Source organism: Venturia canescens, chromosome 9 (assembly GCF_019457755.1).
Source record: "Venturia canescens isolate UGA chromosome 9, ASM1945775v1, whole genome shotgun sequence".
Taxonomy (NCBI): domain Eukaryota; kingdom Metazoa; phylum Arthropoda; class Insecta; order Hymenoptera; family Ichneumonidae; genus Venturia; species Venturia canescens.
In genome coordinates this window covers 5,393,761-5,419,658 of record NC_057429.1, presented here as the reverse complement: position 1 = coordinate 5,419,658, position 25,898 = coordinate 5,393,761, and the positions used below count along the sequence as shown (strand labels likewise).

General features: G+C 35.6%; 1 protein-coding gene across 3 annotated transcripts in view; it reads left to right on the top strand.

Annotated features, from left to right (window-relative positions):
* Positions 1-25,898, top strand: part of inaD (inactivation no afterpotential D) — a 2,962,486-nt gene that overhangs the window by 1,980,741 nt on the left and 955,847 nt on the right. The gene's annotated exons all lie outside the window — the stretch shown is intronic.

The following is a 25,898-nucleotide window of genomic DNA, read 5'->3' as shown; positions in this document are numbered from 1 at the left end:
CTGAATGTTAGGTGCGCTATGTGATTTTAATGTAACATCATGACTTCTAACAACTTTCCACTCTAATACTATAGATTTGGATCATTGAAATACAGCAAAAATCTGCAAACTATAAAATTTATATACTGTGCCATTCATTTTATTTTTTGACTCCCACCGTAAGATAAATATGAAGTGAAAAATTCATTACAAAAGTCTTCAGTTGCTCATTTATGGATGGATTTGAAACTGCTGTCTTCCAAACCCATTGCGCAGATACATTGAATTGTAGCCGATACCTGCGAACTTGGAAATTTCTGTGGATAAGTGTATGTGCTAAGTATCACCCCCTATCTTTATGGTAATATGTAATGGAACTTTGTTCAGCAAGTTTTAAAGTATTTCTTTTCAAATAGTATTAAAGTTTGTATTACTGCGGTATGGAGCGAATACCTTCAAACTTTGATATTTTTGTGTCGCAGCATGTGTGCCAATTATTTAAATTTTTTACTCCAACCGTAACATGTAATTTCAAAAATTCATCACAAAAGTTTTCAGCTTTACTAATTATCTTAATTTTCCTTTTTCTAAATTCTATGCTAAATTTATGAATTTCCTAATTTATTTCTAAATTATCCTGAAATGAAATTGTTTTCCTCCACAAGCAATGCAGGTACCTTAAACGTCTTTGAATTCCATTGCTCTGTTGAATCAAGTACGCTCAGTTTTTTTTAATTCTTTGAATTCTGACACAATAAATGTTTCCGGGTGCCTTTTTTCTGCAACTATCAAACTGTAGATAATTGGATCTCCGCGGCCACATGTAAACTTTGGAAATATATTTCATCGGGGGCATGTTTTGGATGACACGAAAATGTCTAGATTCAGAATGCAAAAACGACATTTAAAAATGGCCAATTCTGTTGTATTCGTTGTGTCTTGAATTTGATCTATCTTTTCTCTTTTCCTTTCTTTTCATTAACGTTATAAGCCGGAAATCATATCTCAGCCCGCAACACGCATTGCTACATGCTCTTGAGTTTCCAATGGACAAAACATATTAGAAGACAAGGAGAAAAATCACCAAAGTCCAAGAACAAACCTCTATCGAAATATTTCCAGTTCAAATTTGACGAAATTTAGCTCTTTTTTCGTGGAAACCAACGTTATAAGCCGAAAATCATATCACGACCTACAACCTGCTTTTCACCGTGCTCTTTGGTTCCTAATTGACAAAACATATTAGAGTACAAGGGAAAAAATCGCCGAAGTCCGAGGACAGACCTGTGACGAAATATGTCCAGTACAATTTTGACGAAAAATAGGTCTTTTTTCGTGAAAACCAACGTTATAAGACGAAAATCATAAATAATTCATAGAAATTTAAACTAATATCCTATAGTCAACTGAACATAAATAAGGAACTTTTGAGAAAAAAGACGTGATATCAAACCATAAACTTCCCCTAGCAAAAAAAAGGTTGGGACTAGTACATTGATGATCCCTCGTTTGTTGATAATTCCATCCATGAAAAAAACTTTAAAACAAAATTTTTATAAAAAATGGGCAAAAAAATTATTTTATAAAAAAAATACAGAACAATTCGAAAAAAAAATCACAAATCTTGAAAAAGCATTATCTTTAAAAAAAGCTAAACTGTATCTATTTTTTAAAGTGTTAAAAGAATCAAATAACAAGTAAAAAACAAAAACCGAAAAATCGCACTTGAAATCATTTTGGAAACCGATGCCTCATTCTTCTTATTTGATTCGAAGGGCTAAATCAACTAAAAAAAATTCCATCTAATTTACGTGCAGCATTAAAATTTATTATATCAATTCGAGGCCAAGTATTTTCTAATAAATTGAAAAAAGTTACCATTTGAGTTACGTGCAGCACTAAAATTTATGATATCAATCGAAGGACAAGTAATTTATGAGTAACTCCAAATTTCAACATTATGGAACTGTTTTAAGAAGCTTTTAAATCCAAAAAAATCACATGCAAGCTAGTCATTTCTTACTCTATGATGGCAGAGACAATCGATTTTTTTCAGACTTTCAGGAGCTACTGATATTATTCACAATATTCGACGTCGATTGGATCGATAGAAATTATGTTTAAATATGAGTTAAAAGTACTTGTCCGGCCCATCACTTTTCATTTAAATCAAATAAAAATCAATCATAAAAAAACGAAACTGTACGGGAGATACCGGTTAAAAATTTATTGAAATGCGATTTAGGTTAGTTATGCCGAATGAAATTCGTTCGCTGGAAGAAGTGAGAAGTAAACACTGCCGTCATAGCAATACAAACTGGGGAGTTATTTTGGAACCTTCAACATATTTAATGTGCAAAATGTTTTTTATTTATCGATGCACAATAACATCCTTTGTATATTACAGGACAATTTGTTTCCATTCTTATTAAATTAGTGAAATTAAGAGAAAATTACTTGAAGATAACTCTCTAAATTCCCTCTGCATGAATATTTGTGCTCCAACAGTTCTAAAAAAGCCCTGATTTTTATTTAAATATAATAAGTTTAATGGAAAGTGATGGGCCGGACAAGTACTTTTAACTCATATTTAAACATAATTTCTATCGATCCAATCGACGTCGAATATTGTGAATAATATCAGTAGCTCCTGAAAGTCTGAAAAAAATCGATTGTCTCTGCCATCATAGAGTAAGAAATGACTAGCTTGCATGTGATTTTTTTGGATTTAAAAGCTTCTTAAAACAGTTCCATAATGTTGAAATTTGGAGTTACTCATAAATTACTTGTCCTTCGATTGATATCATAAATTTTAGTGCTGCACGTAACTCAAATGGTAACTTTTTTCAATTTATTAGAAAATACTTGGCCTCGAATTGATATAATAAATTTTAATGCTGCACGTAAATTAGATGGAATTTTTTTTAGTTGATTTAGCCCTTCGAATCAAATAAGAAGAATGAGGCATCGGTTTCCAAAATGATTTCAAGCGCGATTTTTCGGTTTTTATTTTTTACTTGTTATTTGATTCTTTTAACACTTTAAAAAATAGATACAGTTTAGTTTTTTTTAAAGATAATGCTTTTTCAAGATTTGTGAAATTTTTTTCGAATTGTTCTGTATTTTTTTTATAAAATAATTTTTTTGCCCATTTTTTATAAAAATTTTGTTTTAAAGTTTTTTTCATGGATGGAATTATCAACAAACGAGGGATCATCAATGTACTTGTCCCAACCTTTTTTTTCCTAGGGGAAGTTTATGGTTTTAGTAGATAGTATGCAAACTATAGCCACATCATCATTTGTCGACATCGGTAAGAGTCATTCAGACATACAGTAACAATAACTCATAGCTCATAGTACACCAAAAGAACTATATCTCAGCTAAACAGTATCGATAAGACCAACCCGAACTATCCGCCTCTATATCAGCTGGGAAAAACAATCACTCCTTACAGTTCTAACTCACGATGATCAACCGGTCCAAGTCCACTGATATCGTTAGAACTGAATCACATCGTTACGTAAAATATTCTCATCCTAAAAATCGAGCCAATCAAACCCTCTAATATACTTTCCCACACTTTTTTCCACCAGCATCCAAGCCTGGAAAACCTCTTATCATCTCAACAGCCTATCCTAAACACAAAAACAATCCCCTTCCATAACTCTCATAAGGAAAATCCCGAAGTTATAAAATGACCATTTTTACAACGCAACAGGCAGTTAACACCAGCTACTCAAAAAGTTACAATCGAATATCAAACGCAATAACTTTTCTTCAATCAAGTAAAATTGTTAAACTCAGCGAAACTGAAACTAATCTCTATCTCATCTTGTAATAAAAAGTGTATCTCCGCATTAATAAACAAAGTTATATTTTGTAGTAACAAAATATCTCCGAACACTTTTTTTATTCAACGACCTTCAACATCGACTCCGTGGTTGGAAGATCTCTCCCCAATCTACGGATATTGAAACCTCCAACTCAAGGTCACGTTTACCTACAATATAACGTATGTACTCGAGAACCGTCCAAAACCTCAAAGAAGACTCACCAACGGTGATCGACCAATCGATATATCATTCTCTACATCGAGGATTGAACGATCTCATATAAATCTCCCTCTCGGGACGTAACAAATGAACTAACCGATCTATTTGCCGACGAAGATATCTGCTACTGTAAGCCCATACTCCAAGCGAGCATTACCGGCGTACAGGAACGTTTTAAAAACGTCTTCGATTTTTCTCAAAAAGATGTTGATGCGGCCATAGCTGCAATTGCACACCCACAGTTTAAAGAGCGATGGCTCTCATCATTTTCAAAAACTGACCAAGAAACAATTTACGAACGCTTTTTAGAAGCTTTATCGACCGAATCGACTTGTCACCACGCGAGTCCCGATTTTCAAAATTATGATGACGGTTTCAAGTTTGGAACCGCTCGAACTATCGATGAATTCGAGCCGTCGTTGTCACAGGGAGAAATCTCAGCAGAAGTAATGCGTTAGTCCTGACGTAAAATTGGAAATGCTGAAACAGTTTCCATCAACAAGAAAAACGTTTCTCAAGTTCAATACGTCACTGCCGTCATCTGCTCCTGTGGAGAGACTATTTAGTTATGCTACCTTGATGAACCTACCAAAATATAACCGTCTCACAGATGAGCATTTCGAGCAACGGATATTGTTAAAAGCCAATGCAACAAAAAAATACTTTTAGCCAGATCGCACAGATAAATAAATAATAATACTCCATGGTTTATACTATGATGAATCATTACTCATTAACTTCATTATAAAACTAATTGAATTTCTCATCCCAGTTGTCATATTACGATTTTTTCATTTCATTAATAAAGCGTTTTATCTAACTGATATGTTCACCTGTGTTGAAATTCATTTTATCTTGAACTTTGTATTTTTTTCAATGTTTGTTCAAAAGTTCAGCAGTTACGGATGTTACGAACATTTCTAAAGCTAGAAATATCATCATGTGCGATATCAAGAATATTAGGTTTTTTCGATTTTACGAAATGTTCGGTTTTAATTAATTACAATGACTCGGAGTCCTGATTCAATATTATTTTTTTTCAAGAAGAATTTATCATTTATCGAAATGGATTCAAATCGTACGAACAAAAAGGATTAGTATTTTTGTCCTCTTTTTAATTCCATTTTTTGGGATCAAGGATATTAAAAAGTAATGATTAAGGGTAATAAATTTATTACGCATTAAAAAAGTTAATGGGTAATTTAATTGAATCCAATTGAAATTTTAAAAAGTAATGAGTAATAAAAAAATTTCCATTACAAATTAAAAAAATTAATGAGTATTGAAGATATATTCATTAACAATTAAACAATTTAATGGTTAACGGAAACTAATCCATTATGTATTAATAAAATAATAGGTAATGAAACCCACAATGCATTCCTGAAAGTAGTGCATTACTCGCAACCCTGCCTACAATGCCAGAGCGTCGGTCGTCGGTTACCTACGGCACCCGCGAAATTGCGATACGATTACCTATTACCTGAATTACCTGACGAATTCGAGTAAGCCGCGCCCGGAGACCGCGTTGTCGTCCGATACGTATTGGCTAGCGAGCCGTAAATTGAATTTTCTTCCCAACTTTTATTTTTTATAGAATCCAATCTCGCGAGGATTCATCTTTTCTTGTACTTTTGTTTATTTGATTAAATTGTGAATCTTTTCTGAATCTTCTGTCTGTGTCGATTATTTGCTTCGAATTGTGAATTGCTACTTTTCCCCAAGGATCTCCCCCTCTACCTTTTGTATCTCAGATGAGCTGAGTAGTCGGACGTCCTCGGTCATTCGTTCCCCTCGTGTACTCTAAATTCTAGTTTTGCGTTGCGTTACGATCGCGAGAATCGACGAAAATAAAGTCGATTAATTCGACGGTACTTTGTACCTGGCGCCCAGTTTATTCTCGCAGCCGGAGAGTCATACGGGAAGGAGCGGGTGAGCCGAGAAGGGACTGGATCGTACCCTTGCGGGGAAAATCTACGTTACACAACACAAGTTAATATCTCGATGGTTCCGAGCGGCTCTATCTCATATCGCTCGGAGATTCAAGCAGTAGCGTAATTAAAAGGGTCCCATATATACTAACGTAACTCTCGCGCTCTGCGCGAAGTATCGTATCTCGGCAGACCCTGTTCATTCTATGGCATCTCCGGCCACGCGTAAGATCCATCGGATCTCCCGCAGCCCTACAACGGAATATCGTAACTCGCCGATTGTGATATGCTCTATTTTATCTCAAATATACCAAAATGTGTCATCGTTAGTCCAAATTTTTGTTGTTAGATTTTTGTTGAATAACATTACATCTAACTTCATCGGAGTTTAAAGAATGCGGAAATAAAATTTTAAATCCCTTTGATACTTTTTTAGTCTGTAATTAATTGTAAATCTCAAAATTTGCAATAAAAGAATAAATTATGTAACAATAACATTTATAAGTATGTTATAGTTATGACGTGAATGGAAATAATATTATAATTCATTGATTCAAACCGATAATTAATTAAGCATGAACTTGAGGAATATAACAATCATAATGATCTTGTACACACATTTTGAGTGCGGAACGTTTGAGAACTGTACTACGGTTATCACTATATCCATAACCTATATACTATATGCACTACTCCCCCTTCCACGCTTATGCTTGGCATGAAAATACCAAAATTTACTCCTGCGATCCACAAAAATTATTGAAGAAGAGGCCACGTGAGCCCGAGCACGCTGCATAACATGCGAAGCGCGTTAATACTAGTCTCCTGTTTACTTTCTTAGCTGTAGCGTGAAAACAAAACATTGTTCAGTTTCGTTTCTAAATGTAACTTCCTCATTGAAAAATGAGCAATCCAGTGAGTAACTACTACCTACAAGAAGATCACGTAGAGGACATTACAGGTAAATTTCACATAATTCTAAATTTTCAATTCCAATTTTGAAATTTTTCATTCTATTATCTGCACAGTAGTATTATGAAAAAATGTTTTCGATTTAGAGCGCGAATTTCCCATCATGACTCAAAACAGGTGCAAGCTAACATTTGATGAAATGATGGAGGAATGTTCGTCAGGTATGTATTATAACCCAAGACTCAATTACATTTCATCCTCGAAACGCAAATGGGAAAAGATTTTCATTAGATTAAAAATCCTTTCTTATCTTCAAAAAAAAACTTTTTTCAGTTTTTATGTTGAGGCAAAAACAAAAAAAAATTGTCTAGACTGAGGCCGTTTTTCTCGGTTTTTACTTGACAACTTTGATTTCAAACATTCTCGTTTCAAATTTTGGAAAGTATAAAACGTTTTACCTCACGTAACAATGACTCTTAAATCAAACGAAATCATTTTTGAGTTTGTTCGTAGAGGAAAAAATTAAGTTTGGTGTAGACTAGAGCAAAAAAAATTTGGATGAGTAAACATATTTAGCTTTGGTGAAAACCGTGACCGTACATATGTAAACTATTAAATAATTAATTTTATAGATGGATCAGTTTTGAGAACTGTCCTTATGCCTGTTCCACTCATGCCTGATGTGTTATCTACCCTAACATCTGCTTTTATGGAAGAGCCTCAAATTTCTGACCCGGCACTCGCAGAGGATAAAGATCCTTTTACCGATGAGCTACAGTCTGAACAACAAGCTGAGTTACAGTCCGAACAAACTGCTCAGCATCAACATGAGCAACAAAGAATGGCGAAGAGTGACCCCGTTAGTGGACGAACGTCACGAAAACGTACTCGTAATTCTGGTAACTGGGTAAAGAATGTCGCGAAACGCGCGAGACAAGCCGGAGAGGCTTATTTTAGTGTAAGCAAAGGCAAAAGACAGGAAGGTAAAATGATTCCATCTCGTAGCATAAAACCTGGCTGCCACGAAAAATGTCGCAATAAATGCAGGACCTATTTGTCAGAGGAGGAACGCATTTTACTCTTCAGGGAGTTTTGGGCTATAGCGACTCATAAAGAAAAATGGGAATATCTCGCGAGACGCGTTCATACGTACCACGTTAAGAACAGAAAGACCCACTGGGAATGGCGACGTAACGAATCGCGATCATACAGTTTCCGAATCAATGGTCGTGTGGTTAAGGTGTGTAAAGTTATGTTTTTGGACACGCTTGACATTAACGACCAATGGGTCACAACAGCTTTACTAAAACAAGGGATGGGTAGCGCACTCGAAAGCGATAACCGCGGCAAGAATTCTGTGCGCAGAACCTTAAATCCAGACTTGGTCGCGAGTGTCAAAGAACATATAAAACTATTCCCAAAAGTTCTTTCGCATTATTGTCGAAAAGATAGCAACCGTGACTATTTGGATGAGAACTTGTCCATTACAAAAATGTATGCACTTTATCAAACCTGGATGAAAGACAATCGGCCCGCTGATGAAATTGAGCTCATTCTTGCTACTTACCGGCAGTATAAAGAGATTTTTGAAACTCAGTTTAACTTGCATTTCTTCAAACCGAAAAAAGATCAATGCGATTTATGCTATGCTTGGAAGTATGCGACTGCTTACGATAAGCTCGGAATGCAAGCAGCTTACGATAAGCACATAGAGTTGAAAAATCTCGCCCAAAAAATAAAGGACGAAAATAAAAAATTATGCAACAAGACTCTTCATCGTGCGTTGCATGCTTCGACATGCAAAAAGTTTTGCCATGTCCTCGTGCAGAATCTTCTGCATTTTATTACAAGCGACATCTTTCATTATACAACTTTACTGTGTACGATTGCTCGAAACATGATGGGTTCTGCTACATATGGAATGAGACGATCGGTTCAAAAGGCAGTAATGAAATAGCAAGTTTTCTTCTTGATTTCATTAAAAAAAAAGTTAAGACAGGGGTAAAAAAATTTTTCTTCTATTCAGATAACTGCGCTGGTCAAAAGAAGAACCAATTCGTTTTTTCCATGATGTATTTCGCAACGGTGCGTTACAACATCGAAATCACTTACAGATTCCTGGAGACTGGACATACTCAAAATGAAGGAGACTCAATGCACGCTTTGATTGAAAAGAGGAGTAAAAATGTAACTATTCATAGTCCTGAACATTGGATTGCCATCGTAAAAACGGCGAAAAAAACGGGTTCAAAACAGTACAATGTAACTGAAGTTGTTCAAGATAACATTTACAATTTTAAAGATCTCGCGAAACATTTCCAATGGGAAAAAGATGAGGATGGAAATAAAGTAGGGTTGTCTAAAATCCGGGAACTGTATGTGTGTTCAAATCGTGATGACATTGTTCAGTTCCAGCATCATTTCAGTGAAGGAGTTCAAACGCTTAGTTGTAACATCAGGTACGCGAGGTTCCTGTGTAAATGTGAGTTCGTATTCTCTTAAAAAAGCGTACCGTGGTTTACTGCAGATCGACAAAGCGAAATTCGCCGATTTAAAATCTCTTTGTGAGAAAAATCTAATTCCTTCTACGAAACATGCATTTTATCATGCATTACGCGTTAAAGCCTCTTAGGAATCTTAAATGTAGATCCATACCACCTCAAATTTTCTTTCCAGTACTTAATGATCTTTTCCTTGAATAATAATTCTGAAGTATTATTTCACTGTGATAATGTGAGCATATTATGGTACTGTCAATTACCATCCTTGTTTAAAAAATATATAATAAAGCTAATGGTGTGCGATAATACGACCTGGCATAATCATAATATTCACGCTAGTGATAATAATAATAGTGAAAACTTAAATACTATATTATCATAGCGTATATTGATAAGATTTTTGAATAAGAATTGTTTGATATAATAATTTTGTTATTAATACGTCAGTGATAGCTGCTTTCTACGCTGACGATAATAAATTTTCTCGTTAAACACAGAACGCAAAAATCTACAGTGATTAACTGACATGTTGCCCTTCACATCCTAGATTTTCAGATAAGGATTTTCTTCGATAGTGATGTATAATTATACTACCTTATAGCAAAATACAATCGAACTGAAAAAGACGAATTGAACCTCAATAAAAAGAGTCAAACTTCCTCTTAAAGATAAAACTTGAAAATAGGAGTACCTATTACAATATGTAAGGATTTTCTGAATAATTATATGGAATTCATAATGCGAGTCATGATAATACATTCTCACTAAATATTGCGTATAACGCACAATATTCAGTGACAATTTTTTTTGAGAACGTGAAAATTTCAAACCCTTTTTATTGAAAACTTGCGACTCATAGACACGATGACAAGTTTCAGTGTATTTGAGATAAAATACGGCATATCACAGTTGGCGAGTTACGATATTCCGTTGTAGGGCTGCGGGAGATCCGATGGATCTTACGCGTGGCCGGAGATGCCATAAAATGAACAGGGTCTGCCGAGATACGATGCTTCGCGCAGGGCGCGAGACTTACGTTAGTATAATATGAGACGCTTTTAATTACGCTACTGCTTAAATCTCCGAGCGATATGAGATAGAGCCGCTCGGAACCATCGATCTATGCATTTACTTGGCCCAAAGATTTCTTTCAAACTATGACGTGAAATAAAAAATTGGTGAATTACAAACGTTTTTTTTTTCGTTCATTTCGTTGGACTCCAACGTTGGAAACTTCAGCGTTGTTTCAAACTTGAGTGTATACACAAGCGATGATGTATGTACAGTTTTTGTCATAAATTTTTAAACTATGTTGATGAAATCAATATGAGGAAATAGGAATACACAATACGCATATTGTCTAAAGAATGGACAGAAATTGGTATGGATACACTGTAAGCGAAAGCGGTGGAAAGAAGGGACTGGAGGGCATGGCTAAACTAAATATAAAAAAATATGACAACAATATATTGGATTAGACACTTTTATTCGATACAAATTTTAAAAAATTTATTTGAATTCATTTACATTTAACCAATTGCGCGTGTTTTTTCTTGGGTGTCCCATATTAATCTTACACCTGACTTTTCTCGGAAAATATTGCTCGGATCAAATATTGTGTGGAACAAAACTTTTAGGGGTTGAAGGCGGACGTTTGATAAAAATTGGTTTGTGGATCCAAAATTCAAAATGGCGGCGTTAGAATGGCCGACATGTTTTTTTCGAATGGAAACATAACTTTTTTTCATCACCAAAAAATTTTTCAGCGCAAAACCAACAACTTTTGTTGGAAAAATTTTTTGATTAAGTTCATATTTTTTAAGTGAGAACATCATTTTCAACTATTTTAGAGGTATCCAGGATGCACCGCGAAGAGATCTTTAACGTACCAAGTGCAAGTGCGTTTGTGTGTGCGTCTGCATATGCGTGCATACGCGGAGGTGCATGTGTGTGTGTTTTTTATTTTCATTTTATTTTTCAACTTTTTTTAAAAAGAGGGGCATACAATGCCTTTATGCCCATAGGTACGAGCTCACAAGGATTAGGTCTCTGCGGTTCGTCACTACCGCAGTATTTTCGGACTCCAAACCCCCTTGTGAGTGTACTCTGATCCCTCCCTAGAGATGTTCAAAGATCCCTCCATTCATGTTTAAACATGCCTGAACTCTTCTCTCAAAACCATCAACTGTGCGTAGGAGAACATTTCTCGGGTCTTGTAAAATCCAGGGGAACAATTATTTAACATCATCATCATCATCGACAGTGAGGAAAGAATCAAATCCCCTTCTATATCTTCCAGCATTCAACTCACTGTCCTTGTCAATCGTGATGAATCCATACTTGTCCGATTATGACGTTGAAGTTCGCAACGTTGGACTCCAACGAAATCATTAAAAAAAAAACTTGATTCTGATCTTTTTTATTTCATGAACCGGCCAAAGATGTCCAAAAACTGGAACAAACAAAATAGTAAAAAAAAAAAACCGGCGGAAGTCACCCTTACAAGGGATGAAAATTTTCACGAATTATTTTACACCGGTTGTTCGGGGATTCTCATCTTTTTTATTTCATAGATCGGTCACAGTAGTCTAGCAGTATTACCAAAAAAATTGCGAACAAAAAAAAATCGGCGGAAGTCACCCTTACTGGGGGTGAAAATTTTTACGATTTTTTTACCAGGGCTAATTCAGGATTCTTATATTTTTTATTTCATAGATCAACCAGGGGTGTCCAGGAGTACTATCGAGAAAATTGCGGACAAAAAAAAATTGCCGCCAGTCACCCTTACAGGGGGTGAAATTTTTTTACGAATTATTTTACACTGGTTGTTCGGGGATTCTCATCTTTTTTATTTCATAGATCGATCACAGTAGTCAAGCAGTAATACCAAAAAAATTGCGAACAAAAAAAAATCGGCGGAAGTCACCCTTACTGGGGGTGAAAATTTTTACGAATTTTTTTACCAGGGCTAATTCGGGATTCTTATATTTTTTATTTCATAGATCGACCAGGGGTATCCAGGAGTACTATCGAGAAAATTGCGGACAAAAAAAAATTGCCGCCAGTCACCCTTACAGGGGGTGAAATTTTTTTACGAATTATTTTACACTGGTTGTTCGGGGATTCTCATTTTTTTTATTTCATAGATCGGTCACAGTAGTCTAGCAGTAATACCAAAAAAATTGCGAACAAAAAAAAATCGGCGGAAGTCACCCTTACTGGGGGTGAAAATTTTTACGAATTTTTTTACCAGGGCTAATTCGGGATTCTTATATTTTTTATTTCATAGATCGACCAGGGGTATCCAGGAGTACTATCGAGAAAATTGCGGACAAAAAAAAATTGCCGCCAGTCACCCTTACAGGGGGTGAAATTTTTTTACGAATTTTTTTACACTGGTTGTTCGGGGATTCTCATTTTTTTTATTTCATAGATCGGTCACAGTAGTCTAGCAGTAATACCAAAAAAATTGCGAACAAAAAAAAATCGGCGGAAGTCACCCTTACTGGGGGTGAAAATTTTTACGAATTTTTTTACCAGGGCTAATTCGGGATTCTTATATTTTTTGTTTCGTAGATCGACCAGGGGTGTCCAGGAGTACTATCGAGAAAATTGCGGACAAAAAAAAATTGCCGGAAGTCACCCTTACAGGGGGTGAAATTTTTTTACGAATTATTTTACACTGGTTGTTCGGGGATTCTCATCTTTTTTATTTCATAGATCGATCACAGTAGTCTAGCAGTAATACCAAAAAAATTGCGAACAAAAAAAAATCGGCGGAAGTCACCCTTACTGGGGGTGAAAATTTTTACGAATTTTTTTACCACGGCTTATTCGGGATTCTTATATTTTTTATTTCATAGATCGACCGGGGGTGTCCAGGAGTAATACCGAAAAAATTGCAGACAAAAATAAATTGCCTTACAGGGGGTGAAATTTTTTACGAATTATTTTACTCTGGTCGTTTGGGGATTCTCATCTTTTTTTTTTTCATAGATCGGTCAGAGTAGTCCAACAGTGATACCAAAAAAATTGCAAACAAAAAAAATCGGCGGAAGTCACCCTTACCGGGGGTGAAAATTTTTACGAATTTTCTTACTCGGGTTGATTTCGGATTCTTACCTTTGTTATTTCATAGATCAACTAGGGGTGTCCAGGAGTAATATCGAAAAATCTGCGGACAAAAAAAATTGCCGGAAGTCACCCTTACAGGGGGTGAAGTTTTTTACGAATTATTTTACTCTGGTTGTTTGGGGATTCTCATCTTTTTTATTTCATAGATCGGTTACAATAGTCTAGCAGTAATACCAAAAAAATTCGGCGGAAGTCACCCTTACCGGGAGTGAAAATTTTTACGAATCTTTATACCAGGTTTGCTTGAGAATTCTTATCTTTTTTATTTCATAGAGCGACCAGGAATTTCCAGGAGTAATATCAAAAGAATTGCAGTAAAAAAAAAAACGCCGAATGTCACCCTTAATGGGGGTAAACATTTTTACAAATTTTTTCATCTGGGTTGATCTGAGTTTCTCATCTTTTTTATTTCATAAATTAGCTAAAGGAGTCCAGGAGTAATACTGAAACAATTGTGAACAAAAAAGAATTTCCGGACGTCACCCGTACCGGAGGTGAAAATTCTTACGAGATTCTTTACTAGGGTTGTTTGGGGATTCTTTTTTGTTTCATAGAGCGGCCAGGGGAGTCCAGGAGTAATATCAAAAAAATTGTGAGCAAAAAAAAATTACCACAAGACACCCTAACCGGGGGTGGAAATTTTTATGTATTTTTCCGCTAGGTTTATTATATCTTCATAATCTTGTATTTTAAATACATCTGATACTCTCCAATTTTGACACGTAGCACAACTATATACCAAGTCAGAGTTCTATGAAATGAGAACTGCATCATTTGTTGTCCTCCAATTACTTCAGAAGTTCAGCAAGTATCGAATCGTCCAAACCTATCAGTATCAATCGGGTTCATCAATTATATTGATTGAAAATCATCTTGATATTAATCCTTTTTGTTAACTTAGACTAACGTCTACAACGGTTGATGGAGAGGTGCTATTAAAAAATACTCCAATGGTAATGTAACGTTTTCTTTATTGCACATACTTTGATTTGAAGAACTTTGTTGGTATTGCACAAAACCGCTCATACATAAATTGAAAAGTAGTTAGCTATTTTTAAATTCCTGTCGAAATCAATATTGAATATTTATTTAAAAATACCTTCATGCGAGTCGGTTGAGTAATAGTAACCAGTTTCTTTTGACACTCTCCTCGATTCAAAATTGAAGAGCTTTAGGAATTTGTCAATCGCTCGGATATACACAAACAATCGTTGGAGATGAGTGTCTGTAGCTATACATTTTTCTACATATTGCATATTGAGGGATGAGAGTTATTGAAACTAAGGGCTCGAGAACTCCAGTGGGGTCATTCTTATTTATGAAGAAATTAATTAAAAGTAAATTGGAAAAGCGTTGGCGTCTCTGAAATCTTTCAATGTACTCGAATATCCCAACCCGATGCACATCCTTTGAGGAAACATACCACTTCACGTGTCTCATTTACCGTTGATGGAAAATATCTTTATGCTTTCGATGCCCTTCTAAAACGGCAGTGTAAAAATTACTTTCAGTAAGCATCAAACTGAGAGTGTAGGCAACTTCATGTGATTGTCTGAAATTTAAGTCTCTTCATGTACAGAACATTTATCCGCAATCATAGAATTCGATCAGTAATGAAATACAATCCTCCACTTGCATCCTTTTTTTCTCACCATATTTTTACCTCGAACAAACTGCTCCGAAGGATGTTACTTATTTTCTAATTCACTTTTGTATTTCCACTCAACTGAATGTAAAGGTGCAACTTGCATTCTACGTTAGTTTTTTTATTACACTGAATTGAATGGAAGAACGTTTTTAACTTAATCTATTATTTTGGTTTTTCCACCGAACTGAAATGGAAAGGTGCAACTTACTTCCTACGTTAGTTTTTTTTTTTATTACATTGAACTGAATGGAAGAGCGAAATTTCCAAATGAATCTATTATTTGGGTTTTTCCACCGAACTGAATGGAAATACGTCACTTCTGGTATTGTCTTATACTTCCACCAAACTGAATTGAAAGACGTTATTTCAGGCCTTGTCTTTAATTTCCACCAAACCGAATGGAAAGACGTTACTTCAGGCGTCGTCTTTTACTTCCACCAAACTGAATGGAAAGACGTTATGTCTAGCGTTGTCTTTTATTTCCACCGAACCGAATGGAAAGACGTAAGTTACTTTTTATACTATTTCTTGACTTTCACCAAACTGAATGAAAGGGTTCTCCTCTTGACGTTTCTTGTATGAAGAATACTTTAAACTACAGAGTTTATGAATTAACCTCCGCTGAACTGAATAGCAAGGTCTCTCTTCAACGTTTTTTTTTATTCTCACCGAGCTGAATGGAAAGGCACATCTTACTTTCTAAGCTAGTTTTTTTTCGATTCCAACACATCGAATGGAAGGTAATTTTTAACTTTATCTATTTGTTTTGTATTTCCACCGAATTTATTGGAAGAACGCTACTTATTTCTCAAGTCATTTTTGTACGTCCACCGCATTCAACAGAAGAACTTGTTCTCTGAAAGATTTCCTCTAGTTTACAACTATGCTACGATGCATTCTTCAACATCATTTCGTCACATAGTACAACATGACCGAATAAATGCTACTCCTATTTTTGTTTTCTAATTTATTTTTCTTGCGCCAGTCTGCTAAAATTTTCAGCTCAGTCCTTAATTGGCTCTTGATTTATTGCCATTACATACTATTTTTCACCGAACGATTGAATCTTCATATGTTCTTACAAGATTCGCTGATAAACGTAACTATACCTTCCGTTTGCTGTTATCAACGTTGTTTAGGAACCGATCGTGACATATTAACAAGACACAAAGGTTGTTCAATATTACACCCTCGTAATTTTTTAATAAATCACCATCAGCACCTTTTTCGTGATCATCTTCTGGATTCTTTTAGCAATATTTCGTTACAATTACAACGATTTTACTAATTGTGCATATCTGGTTTCTCAATTTTGCTTCCCAAATATATATTGCATAAATTACTCGAAAAATTAGAGCCATCTCACCCTATACATTTTAGATGCACTAATTTTTCACTACTCATGGAGTTTTCAAGATCCTTTCATATTACGGCACCATAATCTACAAACAAAATAATCTATTTCAGTTTTCGGTTTTTTTCTAGCACGCTGTTTCAAAGACTTTTCCTCGTCATCAGTTACTAAACCCGATTTGAATACACAAGCTTGGTGACTGTTGCGCTCACACATCTTACAGATCGCTGAGTCATTTTTCAAAGGCGCAAAACAATGCAGACAAATATTTTCCATGTCTCCTGATTTCAAAAGCAGATTTTGTGCAATTTCAGCACGATAGGACTCCGGGTCAAATTCAAAGTTGAATGGCTTACCACTACCTAAGCATTCTGCATAGTACATAACAAATACTCCACAACTGTATCCATCCTTATAAGATTGGAATGGACGTTCAGCGATCTCCTGCACCGTCCAATCAATATCCTTCAAATCGTAAAACGATGTGCCTCTAGATGATTCTTTGGACCTTTCTAAAAGAAAATCTTTAAACGCTTTGATGACTCGCTCTTTATCGTCATCACTACCGTATGGGTCTAACATCATCAAATGTTTTTGCGGTATATCTGCTACAAATAACCTCCAATGATCGACAAGTAAATAAGGCATCAATAATTTACCTTCAATCTTCTTCACAGTTGAACAGATATTTCGGCTACCAATTCTTTTTTTTTCGACAAGCATTATCCTTGTATCATCTGTGGGTATAAACATTACATCTGACCAATCATCAACGATTGAAGCCAGGAAGGCATCAATCGCTATTCCATTTATCCACCTCCGGGGTCGGAGGGATGAAAACTCTCTAGCTGTAATTTGAAACATTTCAACTGTCAATGATTTGCTTGTTTCATGCCGACAAACTGTTACAAGACAGGAACTGGACTTCACATAATAGTTCCAGCTTTTGACTAGACCGTTGTAAAACTTCTCGGTCTGATCGCACAATGTTTGGTCATCAGTTTTTACTTCCAATCGTAAAAATTCTTCGTTACTTTCATGATTTCCTATACTCTGCACTTCTTCAAATTCTAGTGAGTTACCCGCTCTTTTATTTTCGCATAACAAACTAGTTTTTTCTTCTGCGTATTCAGTTTCTGATTCATCATCTCGCTTATTCTCCTGTTTTTCCGCCGATTTTTCATTCTTTTCCGCTTCTAAATACATTGCGTTCAGAAGCCTCCCTTTTTCATAGCAATTTTTTGCTCTCTTTTGGGATTTCTTCCTTCCCCAACGCTCTTGGGGTCTAAATACATTGCGTTCAGAAGCCTCCCTTTTTCATAGCAATTTTTTGCTCTCTTTTGGGATTTCTTCCTTCCCCAACGCTCTTCATCGACTGTTTGCGGATATTTTGGTTTTTGATGTGATTTTCTTGTTCCTTTAACATTCGCATTCAACTGTATAATGCTTATTGTCCTCTGCCGTCTGATATCTAATCTTCGCACCACATCAGCGACTGATAAATGGGTCAGATTCTCCAAGATCACCTCCTTCAGGATTCTATGCGAACTTTCCGAATATGCATTGCTCAATCGCGAGATACTCGTAGGTAACACATTTAGGTCCATAGAGCTCCAAAAAATGGAATACGGTATCCATTTCCTAACGACATGTTCCCTAAATTCTGGGGCATAAAAGTCATTCTCTGTTTTTTTGACTTTATCGATTTTGTTTTTTTCTCCCTCTCTTTCGATTTCAACCTCCATGAGTGTCATTATTTTGATGTACATTTTATAATATGGCGATTTTCTGTAAATAGCATCGTCATTTGCATCCCTTGTCGAATGTAATTCGTCATCCATTTCAAGATTGTCGTAATCTTTAATTTGTCGAGTTACATTTTCTCTATTAGTCAAGTTCTTCAAAACGGTCAGACTATTTCTCGGTGTTTGTTTGCTTAGTAACAATGAACACATATTTTTGAACACGATAGTGAACTCAGTCAATGTTCTACGTAAACTTAGGAGTGCCATACATTCCATAAGTAGTGCCTTAAAATGTTTGTATTGGGGAAATTTTTCATTTATGGTTTTGGATACATTTTTCATGAAATGTCCAAAACATATTTTCACTATTGTCTTATCTCTTATCAAATCCTTGCCGCTTAAACAGCACTGGAATGTCATGTCGAGATAAGTGTTAACATCCATACCATTCCATTCTTGCAAGATTGATTTTATTAAAGCCCAAGACCAATCGACAACGACAGCATTTACTAAAGGCCATTTATTTACCTCACGCTCTGCAAATTTCCTAAATTTTCTTAAAAAACAACCTATGGAATCTACCGTATGCTCGCATGTTATCATCTGCGCTACCCGTAACAGTTCTACCTCAAGCTTTACAACGAGAGAGTAATAAAATATTCTCTTACAATTATAGTTATCTGGTTTCCGACATATTGAGCCTGTTGCATCGAAGTGGATAATTATTGAATTTTCATTAACTGCAACGTTCAAATCTTCAGCTGTGTACATGTATACGCTCATGGGTAGAGTTACATGTCTTAAAAATGGATCACGCCTTTCGTCGTGCTCGATTTTTAATTGGAACAAGTCCGATAGGTCCCGAGATTTCAATGTTAAACGATTTGTACATCTATCTTCTGACAAGATTTTTTGAGCTGTATTTAGCTTGAACAATTCTTGATTGTGCCCATCGTTTTTGAGTGCTTGATCAGTATTAAGTTGCAAATCATCCAAAAAATCAATTCCTCTGCGGTTTTTCAAAATTTCCGCAATACGTCGACGTCTGGATCTTCTCACCTGTACGAAAACGTTTGCATCCAATTTTTTCTTATGAACGCATTTGATCTTAGCGTCACTTGATATAACAATTTCAGCTGTAGGTAGATGATAGTTATTAATTTGATATTTGAACCGTTGCTGGTGATCAGGTCGCTTACACCGCACATAAAATACAATGTCTCTATCGTTAAATCGGAGTTCTCCATAAAAGCTTAGCGTACACGTACATCCTAGTACTTTTAACATGACTCTTGAAGTGGTGCTTCTTATAATATCCTTATCTAAACAACCTAAATTATCTTTCAAATCAGCTGAAATTATTTGATAAGTACCTATATATACCGAAAAACTTTTGTTATCTTTCTTAGAACTTGAATCGACTGCAAATCTGTTCTTATTGCGCTTCCGGGACTGTCTTACTTTTACACTACAACTGGATACTGAATCATTATCAGAAATTTCGCTGTCACTACCCAGGAAATCATAAACACGGCTGTTATCTTTCAATAATTCAGTACTATTTTTATGGTAACAAGTAAGTCTTTTTGGTCTTCCTGAAGAATGTGCGCTTATCCACATATCCTTTTTGTTCAACTCGTTTTGTGTCGGTTGATTTTTTATTTGCATCGATTCATGTTCTGGCTCTTCGATGGAGGATGGATCTTCCAAAGATAACGACTCGAATTCTGGTATGTCCATCTCCATACTTTCTTGTTCCAGATTACTCATCATTCCATCTCTTTTATTTAACCCTTTGAATGGTGATATTTTTTCTGTCTTCACACTTTCCTTTTCCTCTGTTTTTTTGCAAGTGTTACGTCCCCGGGTTCAACCCCGTAAATGAATTTTTATTTTTTTTTTGGGATTTTTAAGAAATATTTGTTATATTAATAATCAATTAAGAAAACCACAACCGACTATAAAAATAATGTCTCGTATCGATAGCGAAAACGTAAGACCGTTCCAAAATTAAGTTTCTCACGGTAACGAGAGAGTTCCGAGCCGACCTGTATAAGTCAAAGTTGCTCGAATACTTTCCCATAGTTTCTGATTACGCGAAGCCAGCGTCTGCCAAGAGGCGACGCAAATCTCTTATCTCCATCCGGGCGTCCGAGCTCGCCTCGGTTTAGTCTAGAGCGACGCACGTGGAGTTTCTACTGATATTTTTCGCACTGCTAGCATCCGGTCTACGTGCATGGTCGGCCCTATAGCTCCAGTTACCGTGGGACACTTAGCGAAAGAATAATGCCTGGACCCCCTCCATTCGCGAATCGGAGGAGTCGAAAAGTGTCAAGGAGTTAGTTAGTCTTCGATCCTCGTTCGCCCGCTTCATTTGGTCACCTCTTCGAATATTCTCTTGTCCGGTTATTTACGAGTTAGTAATTTTTTCTCTAACCATTTTTGCGCCGGCGATAGTTAGAATTCGCGAGTGTACCCACGAAACGAGAGTGTTTGAGGGTCGGTATTGGCTCAAATTTTCCTCGTTTCTCTGTTTTTGTATTTTTGTATTTTTGTGTCTAAAATCTTAGCAACCGTCGTATCGTGGTCGCGACCATCATTATTAACAGTGACTGTTCGCGTCGAGAGTTCTCAAGTCCGTCGCTCCACGTCAACTTGAAATTTTCATTTCATTTTAACAAGTGTTGAAGTGTGTGTTGTCCGAGATTTTCATCTTCGTTTCATTTCGCCCACTTCCAACTGAATTTCCGAGTAAGTTCATTTCAATAGTTAAAACTTAAAATTTCAAGGTTTCGTTCGTCAATTCAAATTTAACTTCACAAGCTCGCATTTGTTTCGATTATTCGAAATTCAAATTCGAAGCTTGTTCCAATTATTCGAATTAGGAATTTCAATCTTGAGTTTATTTCGTTAATTCGAAATTTAAACTTCAAGTTCACGTTATTTAAATAATTCGGAATTCTAAATTTGGGATTGTTTTGCTTTGACTCTTTTAGCAAATTGAAATTTATTTATTGAGCAGGATTTAATTTCGTCAATTCAAAAGTTAACTTTAAAGTGAGTGTCTCATTAAATACAATTTTAATCATCGAGTGAATCTTCACTTCGACAATTGGAAGTTTGATTTTCGAGCGAATTCTAATTTCAACAGCTGAAGATATAATTTTCAGGAGAATTTATTCTAATTCAAATCCGATTTCAAGATTATTGTTATTTCAATAGTTCTAGTTTAATTCGTGAGTGAAGTTAGCCCGACAAATTCGAAATTAAATTCAAGGTCGTCTTTATTTTTGGCAATTCAACTTAACCTCCGAGTGTCTTCATTTTCGGCAATTTCCACTGTGAACTTATTTCAACAACTTAATTTCCAGAATCGCTTTTTCTTAAGAAATTTTATTTTTTTTCCTCCTTCAAGCCAAATTTAAAATTTCACCATTTTAATAATTTACAAGTGAATTTCTCAAGCGATTTTCATTTTAATAATTCAAAATTAAAAATTTCATGACTCGAATAATTTACAAACTAATCTTCAAATGATTTTTATTTCGATGATCCACATTCAAATTTCAAGATCCTAATAATTCACGAGTTAGCCTTCGAACGATTTTTATCTCAACGATCCAAATTTAAATTCTAAGGTTACTTTTACTCCCACAACTCACGATTCGACCTTGACGTGTAGTGATGATTTGCAATTTAACTGTCAAGTAAATTCTATTTCAACAATCAGCAAATAAATTTCAAGTTGCCTTCCTTTGATAATTTAATAATTTGATTTTTCGAACGTTCCCTTCTTTCGACAATTTAAACTTCAAGTCAATAAATTGAAATCTAAATTCCCAACTCGGATTAATCGCGATAACTCACACTTCGAACACGTGTACGTTCTCATCCCAAGAATTCGCAATTTCGGCACATCTCGGGAATTTTCGAGCGTGTTTACCCCGAAAATTTCCGTTTAATCCACTGACTTTTTCGAGTGCATACGCACCGCGATACTTACCTTCGATACCTTGGTTGCTCAGATTTGCGTGTTTCGTTTTGTAACAACGATGAAGTTCTTTTCCCCAGATACTCGCCGCGAATATCAATTATAAAAATTATTTTACTCATCGTAATCCGATGTAAATCGGTACAATCGACCTTTTGTAATTTCGACCGATTCCCCGTGCTAATAAAAGGGAATAAGTGCATTTCATTTCACCAGATCGTGGCATTTGTTTATTTTCACTCATCCTGAACTCTAAAAATATTAAACATTGCGAATTCCGGATCCGTAAATCTGGAACGACCATCGAAACGAAGCATCAAAGTAGTTTCTACTATAACTTTCATCTGCAACGTCTACATAATCAGCAAAGAATACCCAAACGGGCGTCTTTTGGGCTCAAATCCCGGGGGTAATCCTAAATTGTACCGCCCTGTCTCACCAGTCTCTTCGGAGGCGTCAACGGTACTCAGGGTCCGAACCCCTGAACCCCCGGAAGTCGAGACTCCTCCGGAGACCCCGTAAGTCATCTTATACCCTAAACGCTTCACCGCTCCAAGGAAAAGGTAAGTGCACGTTATTTCATCATTTTTACAACCCCTTTTCCTACTCATTTTTGACCGCAAATCGTCAGCGCATTCGGTTCCAATCCCGGAGGGTAAATCCCCCCCCTCTCAACCTAGGAACCTCAACGTTTCTGTTGTGTCGTGTCAGTTTGTGCGGGTGTGGTTGGGAGACAAAATTTTATTCGTCTCAGACCAACGATAACCAGGCACGGGACCGCGACGTAACACAAGCATCATTTTGTGCCTCAGGATTCGTGGATGCTACATCCATCTGCGCGAACATTGGTATTCCTTCAACCTCATAACTTCCTTGTTCCATTTTTTTATCGCGAACGACACTTTCTGAATCAAAATTCATTAACGCTGTATATGACGAAGACGAACTTCGATTATCTATAACCGCTGCAGTTTCTTCTTCTACTACGTCTTTAATCTCATTATATTGTGACACTACAAAATTATTTGTTGCCTCAAGCACAACCCAATGGCCACTGCGTTGTTCGCCAGTAAACATGATGTTCAAGGTCGGTCGCTCATTCATTTCATCACATGTCAAATTTTGTACTTTGATTATTCGATCGCCAGATATTTTTCGATATATCGCTACATTGACTTTATATAAACGAGCAAAAACACCTATTTCGAAGTCAGTGCCGTACGTCATATCGATACCCATTTCTTGCTCATATTCATCCGCATTGTTGTACTCCTTATCAGGACAAGTACTATTTAGCATGTCTACCTCTTCCATCCAGTTTTCTACCGTATACCTTACAATCAATTTTCTAACGGTGCTATGTGACTTCTCATTACCAAATAAGCGATGGGAGAAGCATCGGAACAAACAATTTCCATCTCCAAGGACATTCACCACTTTGTATTCAGTATTTTCTACAAATACCACTGACGTGCGTGCACATCGCTTATTTGTCTCAGCACTGATCGATTTTGGTGATAACAGTACTTCACATGGTGCATGTACGTTACCTACAACAGTTTCTTCGTCTATGGAACGTTCACCACCATCTCCTCTTACTAGCATTGCAGTTTCTACCGCACGACGAAGTTGACAGTGTTCCCAGAGATATATTATTCTTCTATGCAGCTCGGTATCCCACGCACATTTCAATTTTTTTGCAATCTGTCGGAACAAAAAATGATTCTTCTAGTTAGATTTTTCATTCAATGTTTCCTTTGTGCATTATGTGCCATTATTCAATCGAGTGTTCTATTTTTTTTTTTACAATAACTTGGCTCTCCGTTAATATACAAAAATTGCAATAGGATATTTTTTCGTTGCTTCTTCACGCTCTACAATTCAAGTCATATACATTTTTTTTCTACCGTTCATCGTTATTGAGATATCGAACGAGAAAGTTGAAAATTTAGGTGGCAGAACTTGTTTTTTGCTATTTTCTTCCTACTCATGATAGATATCGAAAAATGGTTGGTACTAAACTTGTTAAGCATTTTGATACCTACAATTTCGTTTTTTTTTTATTTTTCGTTTAGAAACGTTTAAAACCTATTTCTCATCAATTAATCTGACTAAATAATTTCATTATCATTAATCGTAATACAATTAGATTTCGATTTTTTTTTTACCTATTTTGAAAGAATATATTAAGAATACCAGACGTCTATCATCTTGTGGAGCATTATTCAGGCACCACGAAGGTATTATTCTCATTTGAAGGTTTATAACTTGGATCGCATTATTCGAAAATCATCAATAAATTTGAATACCAAAGTGGTTCAGTATCTTCAAATTTTACAACGTAAATTATACAATGTAAATGCATCGATGGTGAAATTTAGACGTTTCAGAACGAGTGCATCGACCCTCAATGTCAACATCGGAACTTCGAGTAGAAAATTTAGGCTATATTCGCAAGAAAGCGGAAAGACCTCCGAATCAATAAAATTATCGATCAACTAAAAATTGCCAGTCTTTGACGAGGATTTATAAGGATGGGTCTTGAGGCAATAAAATCTCGAATTTTTAAATTCTTATTATTAACTTGTTGTACAAGTATCGAGTTGGAGTTCAACTCTTTTTGGCCTTAATCTCTTGAATACTCGTCTTCAATAACTTGTCCCTTTGTGACGGTCTTCGCGGACACAACAGCTGGAATGCCTTAAATATATTTAGGTGATCAAAAAAAAAATTTTTTCTCAAAGCCGCAAGTCGATACTTAATGAAAAAGTAATTCTCTCAAAATTTTTCAGCGGTGGCACCAATGACTTTAAAATTATTTTTTTCAATTTTAGTAAAAAATTATGATGGAAACATGTTGATTTTCTGATGTTGTAACAAAAATAGTTAGCATTCAGTTAAAAGTTGATTTCCTTAAAATTTAAGCTGAAAAGAAAAAATCTAGATGAAAAAAATGATTCTATTGGTGTTGCGCCAAGAGACAGATTGATAAGTTAGCCATCCATGAAAATATTATTTTCCCAAAGTTTGGAGTTCATATACAGTGGAGCTCATATATTTTTTCATAATGTTGGCTATAAATTATGTCATTTAAATATAATTTTATCTGTGTATCGATTGAAAAAAAAATTGGTACCAAGTAAAAACATAAAATTTACGAAATTTCGCTCCTTTAATAAAATATTTATAGAACTCTCGATTAAACGTAAGAGATATTTTTCTAATTTCCGTTAAAAACCGACTTGTATAAGAGCGGATTTTTGCATTTTGCAAGTAAATACGTAAGCGCTTTACAAAAATTAAGATTTTAAAAAATTTCAGAGCACTCCTCAATGACAGTTTTATTCTTTTCTAAGTCCGATCGAAAATCAAGATAAAAATTGAAACCAACCAACAAAAATACAAACATTTCATAATCGCTCAAATGTGTTAGTAAAGATCCACGGCTCGTTTAGACTCGCTCTGCTTAAATTTCTCTTTTTAACACTTGCCGTCAAGACGCTGCCTCGTCTCTATATACTTGGTCGGAGATACTTCGGTACATAATTTCTAAAACTGTTATTGAATTTTTCAATCGATACATTTTTCCTTTTATTAGTTGTGATAGTGGAAAAATCGGGATAGGAGGAACGATCCGAAAAAATGCGG